Source organism: Thunnus maccoyii, chromosome 13, assembly GCF_910596095.1.
Source record: "Thunnus maccoyii chromosome 13, fThuMac1.1, whole genome shotgun sequence".
NCBI lineage: Eukaryota > Metazoa > Chordata > Actinopteri > Scombriformes > Scombridae > Thunnus > Thunnus maccoyii.
The window spans coordinates 28,362,377-28,384,104 of record NC_056545.1 but is presented as its reverse complement, the minus strand read 5'-3'; the positions used below and the strand labels follow the sequence as shown (position 1 = coordinate 28,384,104).

General features: G+C 38.6%; 2 long non-coding RNA genes across 3 annotated transcripts in view; one reads left to right on the top strand and one right to left on the bottom strand.

Annotated features, from left to right (window-relative positions):
* The window catches only part of LOC121909871, a 34,025-nt gene extending 32,255 nt beyond the window's left edge, over nt 1-1,770 (bottom strand). The window contains exon 1 of one of the 2 annotated variants that reach the window (XR_006099542.1): nt 1,683-1,770. This is a non-coding gene — a long non-coding RNA (uncharacterized LOC121909871). The remainder of the gene's footprint in view (nt 1-1,682) is intronic. The other variant, XR_006099543.1, reaches the window with a different exon arrangement.
* Nucleotides 1,771-2,046: 276 nt separating this feature from the next.
* Nucleotides 2,047-10,728, top strand: LOC121909870. Its single transcript, XR_006099541.1, has 5 exons — nt 2,047-2,126; nt 4,459-4,671; nt 4,940-5,021; nt 5,282-5,441; nt 10,530-10,728. It is a non-coding gene; the product is annotated as an uncharacterized LOC121909870 (long non-coding RNA).
* The last annotated feature ends 11,000 nt before the right edge of the window (nt 10,729-21,728 follow it).

Genomic DNA, 21,728 nt, shown 5'->3' with positions numbered 1-21,728 from the left:
CATTGTGACTGGCTGAATTCTTGAGGAAATGCAGTTTGGGACTTGTAGTTGACTTAGGCTATCTCCAAGTGTTTTATGTCCCCTAGACTTTCAACGAACCTGAATTATTTCTATGCAGTTTATTACATTCCTGAGGGTGCTAAAAAACCATGTGAAGGCTATAATTACATAAAAAAAGATCTTTGAATGGTTGAATCGCTCTTTGAATGCTGCATTAACTCCCGCCGACTGTGAACCCAACTCAAAAACTCATTTCTAAAATACCAGCTAAATTATCCCAGATGGACTGACCTGATTTTTCTCCCCTGCTTATCCAGATGCATTATGATGTATGTTTCAGCTGTAGTAGATTATTGATATATTTAGTAAATATAAATTTTTTTTATAACCATAATCACAACCCTACTCTGGAAACCAGAAGAACTACAAGTATGCCGGCTGATTTGTGTGTTTCATAACAAGTTTATGGTGTGTCTCTAATGAGCATTGTAGTTTTTAATTACATTGATATAGTCCCCATAATTGGAAGTTGGCAGTATTAAACTTTGGGTACTCCAGTGGGTTTAAGGGGTTGGAAAACACATTGGTGTCATCAGATTTTAAAAATCTAATTGTTTAATGGGTGAAAATAGCTTTTTTCCATATTTGACGGCACCCCCAGTTGGTGACAGCTGAGGTCAAGAGTTTTCTAGTTCGATGTCTGTAGTCCCTCCTGTTGTTGAATGATAAGCCTTCAAACATGAACTGGGTTCAAGGTTCAGAGGTCAATATATCAAAGCAGGAGCTGTGTATCATTTTCAGACTGACATGATGTTACTCTCCAGGTTGAGTCCTTTCCAACAATGTATTTGGTTTAGTCCTGTGACAGTTTTAATTTTCACATTTCATGGACATGACTTTACCCAGGCATAGCTTCACAGAACCCATTGAAAGTTCAAAAGGCTACATATTTTATTTCATTAGTCATGATTTTTTTTTCTGTTTTTATGGAAATAATGACAAAAATCCTTCAAGGTAAAACTGTTTGACTTGGCTTGCTTTTAACCTTATTTTCATGATGAAATGCAAGATCTATGTTTTCAGTCCTAACACCTTTCACCTGACAAATTAATGAATTTTTAAACGACACAACTGTCGCTTGGGTCTTAGATTATCTCTTATCTCGACCTCAGTTTTTTAGGCTTGATAACAAAGTGACAAGTGCAGGGATTAAATGAGGGATGTGAAATGTAAAGTTGGGTAGGTTTTATTCCATTTAAAACTGCTGCTGGTCAGCTCCACACAGCCACGGTGTGATTTGTGAAAAAAATCTAAATCAGAGGGGGGGTTCGCTATAAGATTGTCTACTTTAGCGCCAGTCCCCATAGCAATGATCATGAAGATACGTTGGCTTGAACGGAGAGAAGACAGCCTGCTGCTCCTCTCTGTCTGCTTGGGCTAAGGAGTATTCATATATGATATGCATATGAAAATTCTTTCACAGTTCCCCCTTTTTGATAGAGTTCTTATTATAACAAAGGTTCAGGAATAAGACCACGCCCCTCTCTCTCACTAAATTCAATCACCTGCGCCTTACCAATTCAATCATCCCTGCATACCTATATAAGCATGTCTAACCCCTTTTTCTCCCGTTCGTCTCAGTTCTCACGTGACCTACGACAGCTTGTATCGCAAATGCTTACCTTCTGCCCGTGCTCCAAGTTCCTCAGCAACATACTGCCCACGACTAGAGTAGCAGTACCAACAAGATATCTCCTTCACCACCACATCCACATGGAACCCTTCTCCTCCAGACACAGCGCTTCTGATCAGCTGGGATCCAGACACTCCACACGCACCCACGCAGTGGCCCACTCTGATACGGCTCTTTTTCCAGCAATTAACATCTTCAACCGGATGTTTGCTCACCTCCAGCGAGCTCTGGAGGAGACGGTCGTCCCAATCCTACGAAACGATGATAAAGACAAACTTTCCAACTCTGGCAGCTAAAATCCTCCCGCTCCTCCGGGTTCATTGTCCGCCGCCGGGCCGCCGCACACCGATGACGTCACAACGCCGCCTACCACAACCACAACAGAGGGCTTGCGCGTCGTTCCTGACTGCACCGCTGTCCTGCCAACAATAAGGTAAAGCACACCCTCAAGTGTAATATTGCGATTATACAACATTTACCAACAAAATAAAAGATATAAACAAAATTTATTCATATTGTGAGGCAGTTCGCTCTAAAAATAAAAAACGTTTTTCTTGTGTTATCTTTGTTTCCATGGAAATACATGGGGTATGACTAATACCTGGAAAACCATCACTCACGTCAGTAGAATCCTATGTAATGAAGCCTAGTTTACTACTCCAGCAAGTAGGTCGACCCTTAATAACGACCTAGCAACAGACGATTTCTAGTTCCTGCTGACTCAGCCAGCCAACTTCAGCTAATGCATTCTGGAGATCGCGGCATTTCCCAAACTGAATAAATACCTCACATATAAATACAAAACTGCTTTGCTAGCTCAATCTCGTTGTAACTAAGATATCCGCTGAAAAAAATAATTCTTCCATGGACAGATTTGGCTACTTTGTCCGCAAACTTCAGACATTTTAAGCTAGTAGCGCCGTAGCACCAGCACAGCTGATGGAGGATACCGGAGTGGAAGCTAAGATATACTCTCAACTGGGGGGAAAAAGGGAAAATGGCTATGTTTTGCCGTGTATGGGGGTGCTAGGTAACGATGAAGAGTGAAAAGGGGTTCGGATTTTGTGTGTGTGACTGTGTGCGTGTGTAACTCGTCCCACAGTCTCAGAGTTCAGTCCACTCGGCAAAGGGTCTGTTTTGTTTTCCCTACAATCCCTAATCAGTTCAGTTCAATCCAGTTTCACAAACATAAAAGAGACAACTCAAAACTCCGCTCCGGGTTTTCACCACAGACCCCCCCCCCCCCCCCCCCCCTATACAAAACAAACCAAACGAAAGACACTAGCAAAGCAACACAGTACATAAAATAAAGCCAACAGAAACGTCAGATAGGTCGGACCACCGTGTTTAACTGTATATCTTCAAACGTTAGTTACGGCCGAAAATGACGACAGAAGAATAACAAGTTTGCCAAGTTCACATATCTCCGCAATTTAAATCAACCACCAGTCGTCTACCCAGAAATGACTGTTGTTATCACAACGTCACAGTCTGTACTTCTAATGAATGGCGGAGTAATATTTTTTAGTGATGAGGCTTTTTTCATTTGAGCACGGCGAGGTGTGCTGTCATGCTGATTTGAACACGTTCTGAATGTCTAGTTGACCAATCAGATTGCTTGGTCGGAACTACGTGTGTGTGTAAATATACCTATATAGGCGTGTGTAACTCTTTTCTCTCCCGTTTGTCTCAGTCCTCACGGCCCTTCTCCCCCAAACCCCACTTTTCTCCTCTCTCCCCTCTCAATGGGCGTCACGGTGGCTCACAGTGGTTAGCACTTATGCCTCACAGCAAGAAGGTCCTGGGTTCGAACACTGGCCGTCCCAGGTCCTTTCTGCGTGGAGCTTGCATGTTCTCCCACTGTTCGCGTGGGTTTCGGCCGGGTACTCCGGTTTCCTCCCACCATCAAAGACATGCTCGTTAGTGATAATACTCCCGCATAAGTAATTCTTCTCGTTCTATTTTAGGAACCACAGGGGGATGACAAAGCAGAAAGCTCATCGAGACATGTCCCCCACCCTGAGTCTTGACCCCCGGGTTACTAGATGCTCCAGCCTCTTTGTGATTCCTTTTGGTCCCCGGTCATCCCCATGCCATCTACCCCCTTCATCCCGCTCCTCGACCCCCATCCAGCCCACCATACATCCTCATCCAATCCTGAACCCTCTCGACAATCCAAATAAAACTACTTTTATACCGTTCAAATGGCGTGGTCTTTGTTAGTGAAATAAACAATAATTACCTAACATAATATCCCTCAGAGTTGGAATAACATACATCTACCTTAATCAATCAAGCATCGTGTGAATCAAAGTCTGAATCAACCCAGCTTGTAATGGCAATTTTGCAATATCACTCTTCACAATATTGTCATACTTTCCTTTCAGAGCATCACAGGCTCAATTGCACAGTTTAAAACTGCCATTTCAGACGTGTAGACCATCATTGTTTTGTGCAATCTCTTTTATAGTACACTGAAATCCTAGCACTGTTAAGCCTCTGAGTTATCTTTGCCACAGAGGCTGTCACTGTTTCTTCCCTGAGAAGTTTATTCCCTTCAAGTGGTCATGCTTCAATTTTCTTTAGAAGAGGTAAAAGTTGAAGAAGTGAAACTTTTATTCCTTTAATTGACTATCCACTACAGTATATGGAGACTTATGAGAGTTATTACTTTACCTATAGCCTATTTCTTTCAAGCAACTTTTGTTATTGTATCCAAACTCTTGCTTTATCCCTCCTTTATCCCCTCCTTTCTACATGTGCAGGCCCATGAGCAACATGCACTATCATATGGAGGATAGACTGAGGAAAGACACGCAACCAAATGTACACTAATCGGATGTGCAGGTTGTGAGGAGCTACATTGACATACCATGTAGGAAGAGGAAATGGCAGCTTGTTTGGCTGCAGAATCAACCAATGTTTTCCCATGTGTCACAGGATCACAGCACACCTAATATAAATATAAGATTACTACAGTAAGCATACATATTTCTTTGTATTTATGTGTTATGTCAATATCTCAACAGGTGAATGTGTATTAGGACAGTGAATGCAGCTACATTTACATGAATGTTAACTGTTTACTATATGTCATTATATATTTAGGCAAATAGTTAAGTTCAAGAACTTTTTTCATAATTTTTGAAGGGAGGGAGGGAAGGGATGAAGGAATGTTAACTGTTAAAATCTTTTATAATCCAATTTCTAATACATCTTATTTAAAGCTTATGTGTTGCTTTTTAGAATTGTGGCTTAAATGCATGATGTCTTCCCAGAGGTGGTAAGAGACAAATATGAAGGCGAGAGAGGCAACTATGCATCTGAGGTGAGGATGTCAGTCAGAGGGCTAGTTAAGAGTTGGGCTGAATTTTTAGTTAAAATACACTTCTTTGCATGTATCATTAATTAACTTGTCATGTATCAGTGTTTGAACCAACCTCAGTCATGGATTTGTTTTAAATACATACATTTTAATATCCCTTTAACAGTGTTGCAAAAGTAGTCATTCCATATATTTATTTATTCATTTGCAAAAATTGCCTTTTATGAATTCTCTGACACCCTCTGCATGTCCCTGATGCCAAGGACCACAGGCGAAAGTCAAGACAAGTACTACGCAACAAGCCAGCACTGAGACCCATGTTTCTGCACCAGGATGCCTGTAGCACAGTCATCCCTCTCATGTCCATGCATATGAAGCGGCTGAAGATAATCCGGCATGCCCCAGGCTCGGGCTCCAGAGAGTGTATGTTTCAGTTCACGAAAAGCTTTGTGCATTTCCTCAATCCATAGCACAGTTGGAGGAGCAGATTGGACTGTGGCTGCCTGCAAGCCTGAGTCCATAGCGACATACTCATAAATCCAATGCCTGCAGTAGTTTGCCATCCCCAAAAATGAGAGCATCTCTTTCTTAGTCTTAGGAGGCATGTTGTTCAAAAGTTTCTCTCTCTCTGGTGAGAGGAAGCTATGTTCTTTCTTTAGAATATGTCCCAAGTATGTTACTTCAGGTAGACAAAACTGCAGCTTAGCCAACGAGGCTCTGTGATCTCACTCAGCCAGTCTTTGCAGGTGCAAGCTGGAGTCAGAACAACAGGCTTCCTTCAATGGAGAGGCTATCCGCAGGTTATCACCATATTAGAGAAGGGTGCTTCCCCCTGGCAACTGGAGATCCTCATTTTACCACTGTCACGTACACCGTCAGACTCTCTACAGATCCCTGCACGAGCCTGGTCGTACAGTATTGTTTACCTTTTAAAAGTGAATGCAAACAGATACTGGATATCTGGATGCAAAGAAATCGAAAAGAATGCTGAACACAGGTCAATGACTATGATGTTATTGATGGCTTGTATATTCTGTACAAATTGCCATTCATCCAGACAGCCCGGTTTTGGAATAGGCAGAATAGGAGTCTTGCATGGACTGGCAGTTTCACCCAGCATGCCTTGATCTATTAGTGACTGAATCACTGGCTCAAAATCTTTTATTGCCTTCTGGGGCAATTAATATTGTTTAATCATGGGCAGCTTAGCATTAGATTTAAGTGTCACTCAGTGAGGCGGGGCAGACTTAACCAATTCCCCATGGTTCTTACATTTAGCCCATAACATGACAGGAACCTCAGAAAGATCAGATGGGGGTCCATATTGTACTGATAGAGGTGGCTGTTGCAATACAACCATAATTGATGGCAGGGCAGTTTCTTCACTCAGGTGTAACATGTACAAGTTATCACTTAGGCTTGTTACAGTCTGGAATTGAGAAACTATCAGTCTTTCTCAATGATTGGCATCGTGCCATCATTTCTCCAATATGTTTTGATTCATAACTGGTGTCACTGCTACAGTGATGTGAACATGACTCATCGGCTTCAAACAATGTACTGTGTATGTCAGGTAAATGGATTGGTAAAGCACGTCCCTGTGGACCCACAAACAAAATTTGCTCACTCTCCAAACACTATGTATTTACAAATGAATTGGCCAACCGCTTGTACTCTTCTGTATGGTTAAGTGCTGCTGTACAATGATAATGCAAGACAGGTCTCATAGCAGAGTGGTGCACACACTGCTGATGTTTTAGCAACTTTTTGAAAGTTTGAAACCCTGAAGGTATGTTGCATATCAAAATCTGGTGAAGTCCAGCAATACAAACAATCAATCAGTGGTGGACTGTATGAATTGAAATGATTGCAAGTCATCAGGAATGGTTAGAAACACTCACCCCATCAAATTTATTGGACTTTTGTTGGAGATAAGGAAAAATGCTGTACATCTGAACCTTCATTTTTTAGACATGGACTCTGCCATAGGGATGCTGGCAACTCCTACTGTGGTAACAAATTTAGAAATTGGTGAGACACACTTGTTCATTCGCTTTTACTGCTGAGATGGGGGGTGCAAAGGAGCGAATCCTTTGCACCCCCCATCTCTTAAATAGCATTTTTATATTTCCACATTATATTTCAATCCTGTAGAATATGTTGCGTATTTTTATTTTCTATTCTCTTTAAGTCTTCAATAACTATTTTTAATTGTTTACACCCACACACCTACCACACATACAACTTTGTCCAGTTTAATCTTTTTTTTCTTACTACAATTTATCTTGTAGACCCTGCATAAAAGCATAAATTGAACCAGGCAGTATAAACCTTACAGCAGAACTTAACACTGGTTACAGTCAGACTTTCATTAAAAGTTCTCCAATATAACTTGAATTAAAATTGGAATGTTTTGATTCTGCATTTGTAATTAAAATTACATTTATAATTTGATTACATAACGCTGTTAAATGTAAGTAGTTACTCCCCAACCTTGCTAGTCTTTTCCTTTTTTTTTCTTTTCAACCTGTGTGTGTGTGTGTGTGTGTGTGTGTGTGTGTGTGTGTGTGTGTGTCTTTCTCTTTCTTCCCACTGTTCCACCCCCCAAACTGGGGTGTCTGATTTTACATCAGCAGTTCTTTTACACACTTTTTCTTACTGTTTTTACTCATTGATCCTGTCACAATTATATGACCTAACAACTATAGCCTATCACAGTTCAATAATGTACAATTCTTACATTATATATTCCATAATCTTATGATCCATTTTAAATGTTTATTTATTTGTCAGATCTCTGAAGCAATATATGGCACTCAGAACCTCCTTTCCCTGTGGACGTAGACACACAACGGTATTTCAATTAAAATCAAAATAAGCCTACCCACCTACTCAAAACATCTCTCCGAGGGTGTAATCTCACTGATGTGAATTCAATTTTGAATTTTGACTATGTTGGATCTCAACCCAAAGTTGGCCCAGAAAAACTTTGCCTGTCGACAACCTCAAATTTGTTATGAATAATCTGTAATGGAGGAGTTTTGGATGTATTTAAGCAAAAAGATTCATTGACAGCTTGATTGATCAAGGAGACATGTAGCCTACAATTCAAAGTGTGTTATTAACAATGAACAGTGAAATGCTACTCGAAGGCAAAAAGCTCTCAGCATGCATAGTTGATAGCTCAGACAAGAATTTGCAACCCAGACAGCCTTGGCTTAGAAACATAACAGAGAAGAGACCTCGCTGTAAGATTGTTTACTTTAGCACAGGTCGCCATGGCAACGATCATGAAGATAGGATGGCTTGACCAGTGAGAGGACAGTCTGCTGCTCCTCTTTGTCTGCTTGGTTTAGAGAGTATTTGTTTATGATATCATATATGAAAACTCCTTCACACAGTGATGTGATGTCAAGTTCATGCCAAATCCTTTCCTCATCCAGACACATAGGAGATGTGATCATATACAACGAAACAAAAGGTTAAATGGTAATTTAACATGCCAGAATTAAATCCCCAACACTCCTTTCAGTACTGTGGATAGCACCACTCGGCCAGACGTGCCAATACACTTAATGTCATTCTTGCAAGTCACTGTTTAATTCAGCTCTATGCACAGCAAACAGCAAACTTCAATATTGAAAAGAAAATAATAACATGCATAGCACACCGTGCTGTCATCAAAACAAATAGGCTTCAGTACATTCCTACTTGTCAGACTAGGAAAACAGTCTGCTTTGATGATGGACTTCTGTCTTCTTTTTATGCTTTCCTGTGGAGGGGTCAACCTCGGCGTGTCGCCCCTCTTTTACCCACATCTCTGCAAATCTCTGAGCAGGGAAGGAGGCAACTCCTGGTCCATTTACTGCATCATCACATGGCCTAGACTCAGTGTTATCTCTACTGTCACACAAGCATGAGCGCTAACAGTGAAAGTCCATTTCTGACTTTATTGTTGTTTGCACTAATGACTGTTCTCACATTGCAGCACTTTAGATTTCTTTTAAATAGCCTATTTTTATTTTAGATATTTTATATGGTCTATGGGTGAAGCAGCATATATCACTATGAGGGGGATAAATGTTGTCCCTGTCCGGGATAAAAATACTTCAGCAGAGGCAGGGATATATAGACCTGAAGGGGGAAAATCCCCACGATCCTCCTGGCAAATTGCACCCTGATTATAACTATCTAAATATGAACTCCTAGGCCTATCTCTGATGTGTGTGTGTGTGTGTGGGGGGGGGGGGGGTGACTCAGTGAACACACACAGAATCTCATTTTCATAAAATAACTGGTAGTTGGTTAGTACGTTTCTTGGCAGCAAGTTGGAAGTCAGCAGAGAGTATGGTTCGAGACCACCTCGAAACCAGTGCCAACTTCCTGTTTCAACTGACAAAAGCGGGTGTTTTTAGCGAGAGGTCAGGACGTTTTTACTTTTATTTTTTAAAACCATGATCTTTCCCTAACCCTAACCAAGTGGTCGTTGTGCCTAAACCTAACCAGACCTTAACCACAGGGTTGTCACACCATAAAACATCATTATTCAGTGGGTAGAAATGTTAATATGCTACGTTTGTAGAAATGTTGATATGATACATATTACACGTGTTGAAACGTACATATTCAACGTTTCTGTGGTTTGCAGAAACCTTCGATGCCAACGTATTATTCTGGCGATTGGGTTGCAGGCTGGGAGCTGATTGGCTGGGGAGGACACAGGGAGCAGGGCAGGGCTAACAAGACTGATGCAGGGCAGGTGTGGAGGGAAAAACAGGCTGGGGAAAACAACAAGAAACACAGAAGGCAGTAACTGCTCTGGGCTGAGGACAAATCAAAAATAGAACTTCATCCATAAGTAAAATAAGAGTCTACAATATAATCATGCACAATCCTCTTAATATATAAACGGTCATAAATCAAACTGTCTCAGAATTACATAAATATAACTTAAAGTGCACAAGTCAACCTGAGCAAACACAGCAAATAAACTTCAGAATTACATTGCCAACCTGGGAACCTTTACCATAAAGACTAAAAACATAAATTGCTGTTGACATAAACATGAACCAGTAAATCTGTCAAGTGGAGTGACCTGCATATTAAGGCCGTGTGTAACATAAAAAAAGACAACTGTTGCTCTGAGTTTCAGTTCACGTTTGCAATTAGTTCCAACAAGAGTCAATGTAGAAAGCTACATTATCTCAAGTGGTCCTTAAATATAATCTGCAACCTCTCTTATCTGTCCTTCCCGCTCAGTCCAGTCTTAAACAGGCGGAAAAGCCTGGTGGACTGGTGGAGGGACATAGAGCCAGACTGGGACAGAACCATAACAGACCTGAAACAATCTCTGTAATAAGACTACATTTACTGAATGAAGATGATGAAAATAAAATGCACGTTTCTCGCTAGAAATGTTATCAAAACACATTTTAATGCAGAGACTATCTTAAAACATTGTATTTCCCACTGAGATTAAAAGGAATATAAACCTTTTTCTTGTTTTCACAGAAAGAAACTTGACAGTCACATGACAGCACATGCCTGATAACAGGCCTTCTGCATCTACTGGGCTCCACCAACATTGTCTCACTGAAATAAATGGATGATAACAGCCTGTGATGTGATGATAACACTTATTCAAGTCAAAGCGGGTGCACCCACACACACATGCACACACACACTTTTAAAAAGATGATTTCATATTAAATATCTTCCACCATATATTCTAGGAAATATAAAATTAAATGAGCAACTGCCCATTTTATAACCACAGGTTATAAAACGCCTTTTCTTAACAGAGATAGTGACGTTTGGATTCGGATAGTTCTGATTGTGGCAATTTGAAATGGAATGAAATCCACCAGGCAACCCAAAACAGGAGTCGAATGTGCCAAGTCCACGCACAACACAATGTCCTTCCCTAACCCTTATCTGCCTTTGCACTAAATTGCATCAAGTCTTGCACCATAAACTGGATGAAGACGGGTTTATCCAACTGGACTTTACATTTCACATCCCTCATTTAATCCTTGCACTTGTCACTTTCGTATATCTCATCAAATTGGACTTTACATTGCATTCAGTCTCCACTGTTACATAATTGAATTATTTATGCACATGTCACATTTAATTTTTGCTCTTGTCACCCTCATATATTTCATACACGTCATTTATTTGTCCATAGCACAATCCATATTTCCTTTGTACAGTCAATATATCATTTCAAGTTTTATATCCCATTTCAAAACTATTATTCCATTCTATAATAGATTTTAAAAATTCAATTTCATTTTAATATTACTTTATTTATTTCATTATCAATATTACCTTATGTTTGTCTATATTTATTCTTCTGTTTTGCTTTTTGGGGGAGCAAATGCCAACACACATTATTTGTATTCTTGCGCTGGCTGATAAAACAGATTCTGATTGAATGGACTATGTCGTGCTGACATAAAATTCCAAAACCAAGAATCATAAAGATACAAAAAAGGCAAACTTCCAGGGCTGTGTAAATAGCAGCCTATGCATTCCTGTCAGAAGCCTACTGGATATGCTTATATGCCTAGGCATCTGTGCAGCCTGGTTTCTTCCCTTAACAATAATTAAAGTGATATAACGCCTTATACACTGATAATGATGTTTCTAATTTGATAACATAGTCTATGTCATTTTGTTGGTATAGACAAAGTGGGGTTACAGATCATTTTTAGATAGATAGATAGATACAGACGGGTGACAAATTAAGGGAAAAACCGGTAAAGGCCTGAATGCTAGACCCCTGCAGTGAGGGGATCCGGTGGCTCTGTTATGCTTTTCATCCCTCCAGTAGAGTTCAGAGACTTGTAGAATCAATGCTAAGGCTGAGGAACACCATTCTTCAAAAAGATATTCCCTCATTTGGTGTTTTGATGTTGGTGGTGGAGAGCGCTGCCTAACATGTCAAAATCTCCCGTAGGTGTTCAAACGGGTTGAGATCTGGTGACTGTGAAGGCCATAGCATATGATTCACATCATTTTTATACTCATCAAACCATTCAGTGATCCCTCGTGCCCTGTGAATTTAGGCATTGTCATCCTGGAAGAGACCACTCCCAAGTGGACCCAAACCATGCCAGCAAAATGCCCCCCACAGCATAACAGAGCCACCAGATCCCCTCACTGTAGACATAAATAGTGAGTCTCAGACACAAAAATCACATTTCATAATAGGACAACTAAATGTCTTCATCCCATTTATATGGCCATGGTACAAAATATGATGCAAGTTAGAGCAAAGGCAGGTCAGGGTTAGGGAAGGGCATTGTGTTGTGAGTGGACTTGGCCTGTTCAATTACTGTTTTGGGTTGTCTGCTGTGGGTGGGCTTCATTCCATTTCAAAGTGCCGCCGATCGTCCGCAATCACAAATATCCGAAATCCAAAAGTCACTGTCTCTGTCAACAAAAAGTGTTTTAATTGAAAGTTGTTCATTTAATTTTATATTTCCAAGAATATGTGGCTGAGGATATTTAATATGAAATACTCATTCTTAAAACATGGTTATTATTGTTAGTAATAATATTGAGCCATGTCATCCAATAAAGCACTCCAAAGCTGTGTGTGTGTTACCCTCGGTTCTCCAATGGGACTGATGCTCAACAAGTTGCAGTTGGGTTAACATTGGAGTCATATAGCCGGAGCAGTTGCTCTATGCGTCTCAAATTGCCACAGCTGGGTTAACATTGGAGTTAGTTGAAAGCCTAGTGCATCACTATACAGATGCCAAAGGGTACCTTATATGTCTGCATGAGACGCTGAGGGGCCTGACAAAGCATTGGTATTTGATGACCTGGGAATGAGAAAACAGGTTTCTGGCATGCAAAAAGATTATTTCCCAGGTGTGTTGCAAGAGAGGACATATGGTGTAATGTTGATGAGAATTTGTGGACAAATGCAGTAGACACGGTTGACTAGCACTGTTGTATTTCTGTATCTGTAGCTCTCTTATATACATGTATGTTGTGGTAACATGTATAGTTTTATATTACATTATTGGAATTACTTTAGTTTCATTTTGTGCACTTGTAATTGATCTATGCAAAAAAGTCTATTGAAGCATAATGTAGCATTTCTGACCCATTTCTGGAACATAAAGGGGCTCTACCATAAGGTAGCACAATCCATACAATAAAGAAGAGCCCTTCTTTTTGTTGTAATGGACTTTTGGTTTATTCTAAATAAATAAAAGATACCCTAAAGACAATGCTACCTGTTGTTAGTGTTTTCTAAGGTGCAAGTAGTGTGTAATGAGTGACAAAGTGTTGGAAGACAAATGTTGTGAGTGTACGAGAGTTGATCCTGAGATATAGATGTAGTGTTTTGGTTGTATTAGTGCATTTTGGATGTGAGACTAACTGTTGTGCCAAGATGCATTTTGGTAAAAAGATCTGTGTAAACAGTTTTGAAAATGTGAAATCAGTATAGATGAATATGTGTTAGATATTTTTATTTTTATTTTTATCAAGAATTTTATGTATACATGCACCCCTGTTATTAGACTAAATAACTAGATGTGTCTGCACCAGAGAAGAGTATCCAAGCTGAGACGCCACAGATTCGTCCTATTTGCTCTGATAACATCTCACCAGAACAAAGTAATGCAATGACTCTTAAGATAGAAATACAGACTGTATTCTGAACAGCAGTGAGTACAGAGAAAGGTGGTCTCATCAATGTTGTGTCATCTTTTGCCTCTTTGGTTCCTTTGGTTAACACTGACATACAGTGTGCAGTTTGTTAGAATTGAGTCACATGAACCGTGGATCTAGAAATACTTTCTGCTCACACTGCCATTTTCTGGCTGGAGATGAACAAAGTTGCCCAATGCAGCTTTGAGGAGATTAATCTTGTAGTAAGTCCAATAAATGAAATGTCAGATATCAAGTACACATGATGCTGCACTATAATGTGTGATCGTCTAATGAGCAAGAAGATCAAACCAGCAAGCACAGCAGAGTAAGTGACATCCCTTAATTAATTATATTTGTGCATGAGAAAATAATTTGACAAGTTAATCATGCAAAACATCAATCAGACTTTGAAAAAATAATCAGAGAAGTTCAGATTTCATCAGGTTGCCATCGTTACTACATAAAGACATCTACCTCAGTAATGGTGGTAGGGAAGCAGTGGAGGAAGTGGCCTTTTAATCAGCATCAGACTCATTTGGCCTCTTCGGTCCAATTAAATTTGATTTTGTTGCTTTTTTTTGTGGTATGTTTGTTTCATTCCTAATCCAGCAAACCACAGGGGTGTTTCATACACAGACGCAGAACAGCACATCTGTTTATGAGAAACCCATCTTGTACAGTATGAGCTTGATAAACTGATCCAGGATTTCATGAAGCCAGCTCGTTGTAGTGGATCACATCAATTCACACTGAAAACTGGAACTGATGTCCTCTATCAGTTTGATTATGTTACCTGGTTTGCACAAGACATAACAGCTTCATTGTTTATTGTAGTTCAAATAAAACAGTTTCTCTAGGTCAGTTTAATTTTGTTTATTTTATGACATGATACTGAGAATGAGGAATAAAAAATACATGCAGTATTTCCAGTGCATTTGAAAGCACATACATTATAGACTGGAGTACTGTGTAGACATGTCGAATTTGAAAAATGTGATAAATGCTGCAATTAAATTTTGGCTTCTGTTCACGGTGCAGCAGTATAGGAACTGTTGGGGAGGAACTTTAGAGAATAACACTGTGTTTCTCTCTGGCAGATTGATTGTAACACTGGTTAAAACTGAGGAAGGATATATTTCCATGGTAAGGGTCACACATATATAAAACTCCTTTATTGAACCCAGTTTCCCGAAAATAAGCCTGCTTTATTAAGCCTGACTTTACTGGTATTCTTGCTTTATGAAACACCACTCAAAGTACGAACTCACATGAAAAAATAGATATGAGCATCAGTCGAGACTCTTGTGTGCTCTCAGGTCATTTTGTAACACTAAGCACTTAAAGCAGCCAGGAATGGCTGGCTATTAAAAGTCATTATGCATCTGTTTACACTATAAAACATAAGACTTTGGGGTCACTTTCTGTTGTTGGTTCAGATTCTATTTGTACTCTTATAAATATGCACTTCAGTACTCCAGAAAGACTGAGACTCAGATGCCCAGGCATCTCACGGTGGTTATTTGATGAAGTGGTTGAATGAACAACCCAAGTGCTTGATTTGAGCAAAGCCCACAACTAAATCAAAAACAATCTGAGTTTTTTCATTAATAATGTAGAGCTTGAGGTGAACCAGAAAGAATGTGTTTTGATTTGGCAATTATGTTTTTCTTTTCTCCTTCTTCCCCTTAGACTACAATTAACAATAATAATTAATAAATAATTAGTTGAGGTTTTCAAAATAGGGTGTATCTTCTAGCTAGGAAAGAGATTAAAATTTCATTTTAAAAGGGGCAACAGCTTCAAAATTTTTGAGAGCCGCCATTCTAACTGCAGTTCCCCAAAGTCCTCCAAATGCGCTGCCTGCAGCCTAAGTGGCCATCCTTAAAGTCAGACCCCAAGGAGCTGTAGCGTTTCAAGGATGTTATCCAAAGTGGCACAGACAGCACCCACAGGGGGCAAAAAAGGATTTGTTGTCATTTTGGGCAGCTAAGAGTCAGCCTTCAAGAAAAAGCCCTCTAAGTCTGAACAGCTGCCAGAGGGTGAAGTTAGCCTCCATCAGCCCCCATATTCTAGTCTGCAGCAGTGGAGGCCTGTGACACTGAGCCGTTGATCTTAGAGGAGCTACGGCAGAATAACAGCAGGGGAGGGGATTGATGCTCCTTCAAAGATGAATGGAACACCCAAAGGCCCGTCGTAAAGAGAAGGTTCTCCAAGCTCCATTATTTCTGCTTAATATGCAGACAGAAAAACTGCAGTTCAGATCGGGGTAATGTGGCACATAGTAATAGCCATGAACAGCAGACACAGAAGTCATTGCAGTCAATAGGGCCCTCAAGGGGAGGGCCAAAAGTGACCGTGGCCCCCATGCTAAAATAACCCATCCCCACCCCATCCCCCAACCCTCCGGGCTTGCATGACAAAAAGTGCCCTTTTAAAAAGTCAGATGGAAATTCAAACCTAGGCAGAGCCACTGAGGTGCTGTGTACTTTTCAATGAGCTCACTACTTAGGACAAAACCACTCATCAAAATGTCCACAAGTAAATAAACTATGGGCAGTCAAGCTCCACAAAAGGATAATTCAACTATTCATTTTATTTATAGTTTAAGGAGCCAAACAAGAACATTAAAGAAAGAAAAAATACCAGTCATAATAAGAATAATATAGCTGCAAGCAGCAATGAGCAAGGTCCAAGCACTTCAATGAATAACGCCAAATATGAAGAAGAATATATGTTCTTGTAGGCATTTGTGTTGCCATGCATTTGAAGTCATAAGTAATAAACAATGCATTTCATAGGTATGAACCTATATGTGCTTGATCAGTGTGAGATATGGAACAATGATTTTAAATTTTCATTTGAAGTTATCAGGTTGACATAGCCACCTATAGGCCAAATACCACCAAATTTGATATGGTCCTTCAGGGTACATACATTCACATGTCTACTAAATTTGGTTGAGATAGAATCATGTATTCATTGTTTATTGCAATTTTTGCCAATTAGGCCCAGCCCACAAATTTTCTTTACAGCAAAATGGTGCTAAATATCAAAAATCAGAAAGTACTTTTATGCAGCTCTATCCAGATATTCTGTGTGCCAAATTTAGAGAAAATATGATAAAAAATTTGAAGGAGAAGTAGTATAAAAACAAATTCAGACAAAATTCAAAATGGTGGAAAATTGAAACATTTGGCATGAATTGGCAAAATTGTTTGTCATAACCAGAGGAATCATGTGACATCCAGCACATATCCAAAGATAAACTACAGCATGAGAATCTATTGTTACATTTTTCTGGTATTTTCAGTTGTAGCTATAGTGCCCCCTGATGGCCGATTCCTCCCAAATTTAACACACTACTTCCAAGTCCATAGATGCAAACACCCATCAGATTTTGTGCCACTTGTCCATTGCTAACCTTGTCTAAGTACCACTGAAAGCTGATTGGCTGTTAACAGCCATATTTTTTGGAGTATGAGGGCATCCTGTCAGATATCATTAAACCTTACAATGAAGAAGCATACATAATTTGAATTATGGCTACTAAAGCACAAAATGTTCAGGAGATCCTTTTTTGCAATTTGCACCACCCAACACTCACACGAATATGCGTCAATCAGCCACCCGAACCTGACTTGACCCGCAAACTGCCAACTTTTTTTTTTACTAACCATGTTTACTAAACATTGATAGGCTCAGTGAACTATGGCAAGGAAGCAACATGTTGCGGCCAGGGAGCAACGTAATGTGGCCGGGGAGCAACACGTTGCAGTTTTGTTGTGAAATGTGTGCTTTGGACTACCAACAGGAAAAACAAAAGGGGTAAGCTATGTTCTACTATCGCTCTAAAGCTTGTTTTCTGCTCCTTAGTTCTGCTCCACAGGCTGTTACAGACAACCGTGAAAGTCAGGGAAGGTCTCATTTTTTACATTACATTACTACTCGTTCAATCACTGATGATAAAAAATGATTAATACATTTAAATTGCTTCACAATTCTACATATAGACTATATTTTGTACATGATTTGAACGGTTTTAAAGTCGACCAAATGTTTAAGTGTTAGAATCTTTAATTTAATAAAGAGTGGGTTTGTTGGTTCTCTATAAGTGGTTTTGTTTACAATTCTTATGACTCTCTTTTGAAGGATGAAGATTGGATTAGTGTTTGTTTTATATGTATTTCCACACACTTGTCCACACACTTGTCCTTCATAGTCCCACACAGTTACTTATGTGGGACTATGAAGGACAAGTATAGGGTGTATAACAAAGCTTAATTTTAGAAGATCTTTAACTTTATATAATATTGCAATTGACTTTGATATTTTAGCTTTTATATAATTTATATGTGGCTTCCAGCATAATTTATTATCTATTACCACTGCAAGAAATTTAATCTTAGTCACTCTTTCTATTTCAACATGATTTATCATCAGTTTCCTGTTTGAATTAGTTAAACGTTTACCAAAGATTATAAATTTAGTTTTACTTAACTCGGTGTTAATTTGTTAGAATCAAACCTGCTTTTCTAGATCTTTTTCCACTGTATCCAAAAGTTGTTCCGAATTCTTACCACAACAAAATAAATTTGTATCATCTGCAAATGACATAGTTTTTAATATTTTGGAAACCTTGCACATATTATTTATGTACAAAATAAACAACAATGGTCCCAACACCGAGCCCTGGGGAACCCCACAAGTAACCTTCAGTCGTTGTGAGTTACAGTTATTTATTTGCACTTTTTGATACCTATTCTCCCAGTGACTGCTTAACCAAGAGAGTGCTACCCCTCTAATTCCATATCTGTGTAATTTCTTTAATAATAAGTCATGGTCAACTGTATCAAATGCTTTTTGAGATCCAGGAATACCCCCACTGCATATTTATTTTCTATTTTCTATTTCTATTGCCATTGATATATCCACCACAATTCCATGAGTGCAAATGAAGTTGTCCTTTTAGATCTAAACCTATATTGCTTCACACAGTACATTATGTTTTGTGATAAAGTCTGCTAATCTTTTAAAGAATATTTTTTCCAATATTTTAGAGAACTGTGAAAGAAAAGAAGCAGTGTACATGTCTGTCTCCAGCCTCATATATTGGTATGACTTTAGCTGTTTTCATTTTGCTTGGAAATACACTAGTTTGTAGAGACTGATTACAAATATGTGTAAGAGGTTCTACCACACACTCAATAATATTTTTCCATTCCAGTCTGTAGATTTCTTATTCTTAAATGTTTTAACAATATCAATAATTTCTTTTTCATCTATTCCCCTTATAAACATGGATTTATTAATAGTTTTTCTTTTCCACACCATCTCTAGTACTAGTCTTTGCAATCTCCTTAGCCAAACCAGGACCAACATTGACAAAAAAATCATTAAATTCACCTCCAACTAAATTCATATAATTAATAGCTGTATTATTCTTTTTCAGGAAATAGGTTGTCTGTCCTGTTTTTCCAGTTCCATTTTGAATAATGTCATTCAATACTTTCCTTTTTTCCATATTGTTTCTGTTGTCCTCCAATAAATTACCGTAATAATCCCTTTTGCTGCTTGTCCTAATACTTGTATGCATCTTCTACTTCTTTTGTTATATTCTATATATAATATTTCTTTATATATTTTTTTTTCTTGCATGTATTTTGTATTCCTTTAGTTAGCCATGGCTCTTCGGCAAATTTCTGTTTCTTTACTAGAGGACATTTTTTTCATAGAGAGCAGTTGTTATGGACAAAAATGTCTCATAGGATTCGTTTACATCTTCCACATAGAATTTATTCCAATCTCGTTTCATTGGGTCTTCTTTAAAAGAGTTTAATTGCACCTCGTGTTTTTTTTTTGTCTAATTAGGTTGTAATTAGACACATTGGTTTGTGTAGTCAAACCAATGTTACAAAGCACTTTACATAAAACAGATAAGAAAAGAAATACAGGGATAAAAAAGCAGCTCCAATAAGGCTGTGAGAAGAGCAAAATTGGCAATATGTTGTTTGTTCCTTTTGTATTGTGTACTATAATGAACATTGCAGCCCCTGTGAGCCACTATAGTGGGGCTTTGTTCTTCTCCTCCTCTGCAATTAGATTAAATCTTTATATCCATACGTTAATGTTTTATGATATACAGCATATATAGACCTATGGGGACCTAATTTTTCACTATCTAGTTCTTAACATCTGAAATAAAATACTCTTTTAAGCCAAAAAGAATAAAATAATAATGTGAATAATATACCATGAAATCCTGGACACAAAAGAGTGAAAAAGCACTTTGTTATCTGATTAGAATTAATCTCTATCTCAGTTAAGTCCAATACCCTTGATTTACTCTTCAAATAGGTATCTCATTGGCTTGTTAATGATGTCTTAGCTAATCTAATGAATATCATATAATCCCCTACATTAATAGTCAGTCGTCTAAGTTGCCTAACCCAAACTTCAGATATGCTATAACTTTTTATGGTATCACGACAGGATTTTCACTGGCCTTGTCTGGCCTTGACTAAACATATTCTGAAGGCGCTGCTGATTGCAGTCAGCAAGCAACCTTACAGCGTGTTATCACAAAGGGTCTAGGTACATAATTAGTATAAGTGTGGAGGCTTGAACAAGGCTTAACAAGCTGATGTTACATAAAGGAATGAGAAAAAAAAGGCACAGACTTGACACTTTGTAACACTAATCTAACAAGTTTTAAATACTGCATGTGAACAGGAAATCAGTCAGTTCAGTTAAATGACCATTTAGAATTTAAAAGCAATATATAATCAGTATTTAAACAGTTAATAAATGATGATATATCACCATAATGTAGTTGTAAGCAGATATGAGTATGTATTAATGTATTTGACTGAACATGAGATAGATTTAGTTACTTTAGAGATTGATAGGGAGCATCAAACTGTATCAGTGTTCAAAGCTCATTGTGTAAACTGACTCACAGTTATGCATTGTTTGCTGATAAAGCTGAGTCAGCTTTCACTGCACAGCAGAGGAGAAGAGTTCTGTTTGTTTGATCACGTAAATGTGGATGTAGTGTGTTCTTGCTGCAGAGCGCATCCTAAAGGCATGAAGGACTGTCATTTTATTAAGATGGTATTAATAAAATTGCAATAAGGTCAATTTCACTGGATAAAAAAATCCAACAGTATGTCAGAACAAGAAAATTATCAAGATTTACAGATCAGATGTTACATTTGACATTCTTTACATGGATGTGGAGATAATAATTAGTTGTTAATGTTTGCTTTATTCTCAGAGTGTATTGAGGTAACTGGTAAAGTGCTTTTATACGAAGAGGTTGTGCTCTGGATTACAGAAGATACAGTATACCTGCTCTTTTATTTGACTATTGCTAGTAGACATTCCCCACAGAAACACAGCATTTCTGTGGAAATTGAATTCAAAGTGACCAATTAGAGGAAAAATATCATCAAGATTAAATCTTGTTAATAGCGAACCATCAACCACATCAAAACAGCAGAAACTAAGAGCGAGCAGCATTCTGACATCTAATTAAGGGCATTGATCACATTTGTGGTTGATTTCTTGGAGGAAGAAATGGAGAATGTCGCATGGAGAGTTAATCAATGGCAAACACAAGCCCACACAAAGGTCATATTTCTCTGTGTGGCTAATAACGCAGGAGGAGTGTATACGATTTTCTATATATTTTCTGTTTTTCTATACTCAGTAATGAAGAAAATGAACCACTAGAAGAGGGGATTGTAGAAGTCCCCTGCTTTATTCTAAACATCTGTGCTGCAAAAGCACTGAAGGTTATTTTTTCCACATAATGTTATATAAAAAGACACAATATAACACAAAAGATGTCACTGAAACACTGCTCTTCATGTATTTTCTCTCAGTGGAAAAAACTCAACCGTTTGTCAGTACAACAACTGACGTGACTAGAAAGAGATTTCTGTAAACTTCCTTTCGTGTTCTGCATGATACTTACAGTGCGTCCTATTTTCAGCGAACACAAGATGTCTGAAATGTATTAGCGTTAACCATCCACAC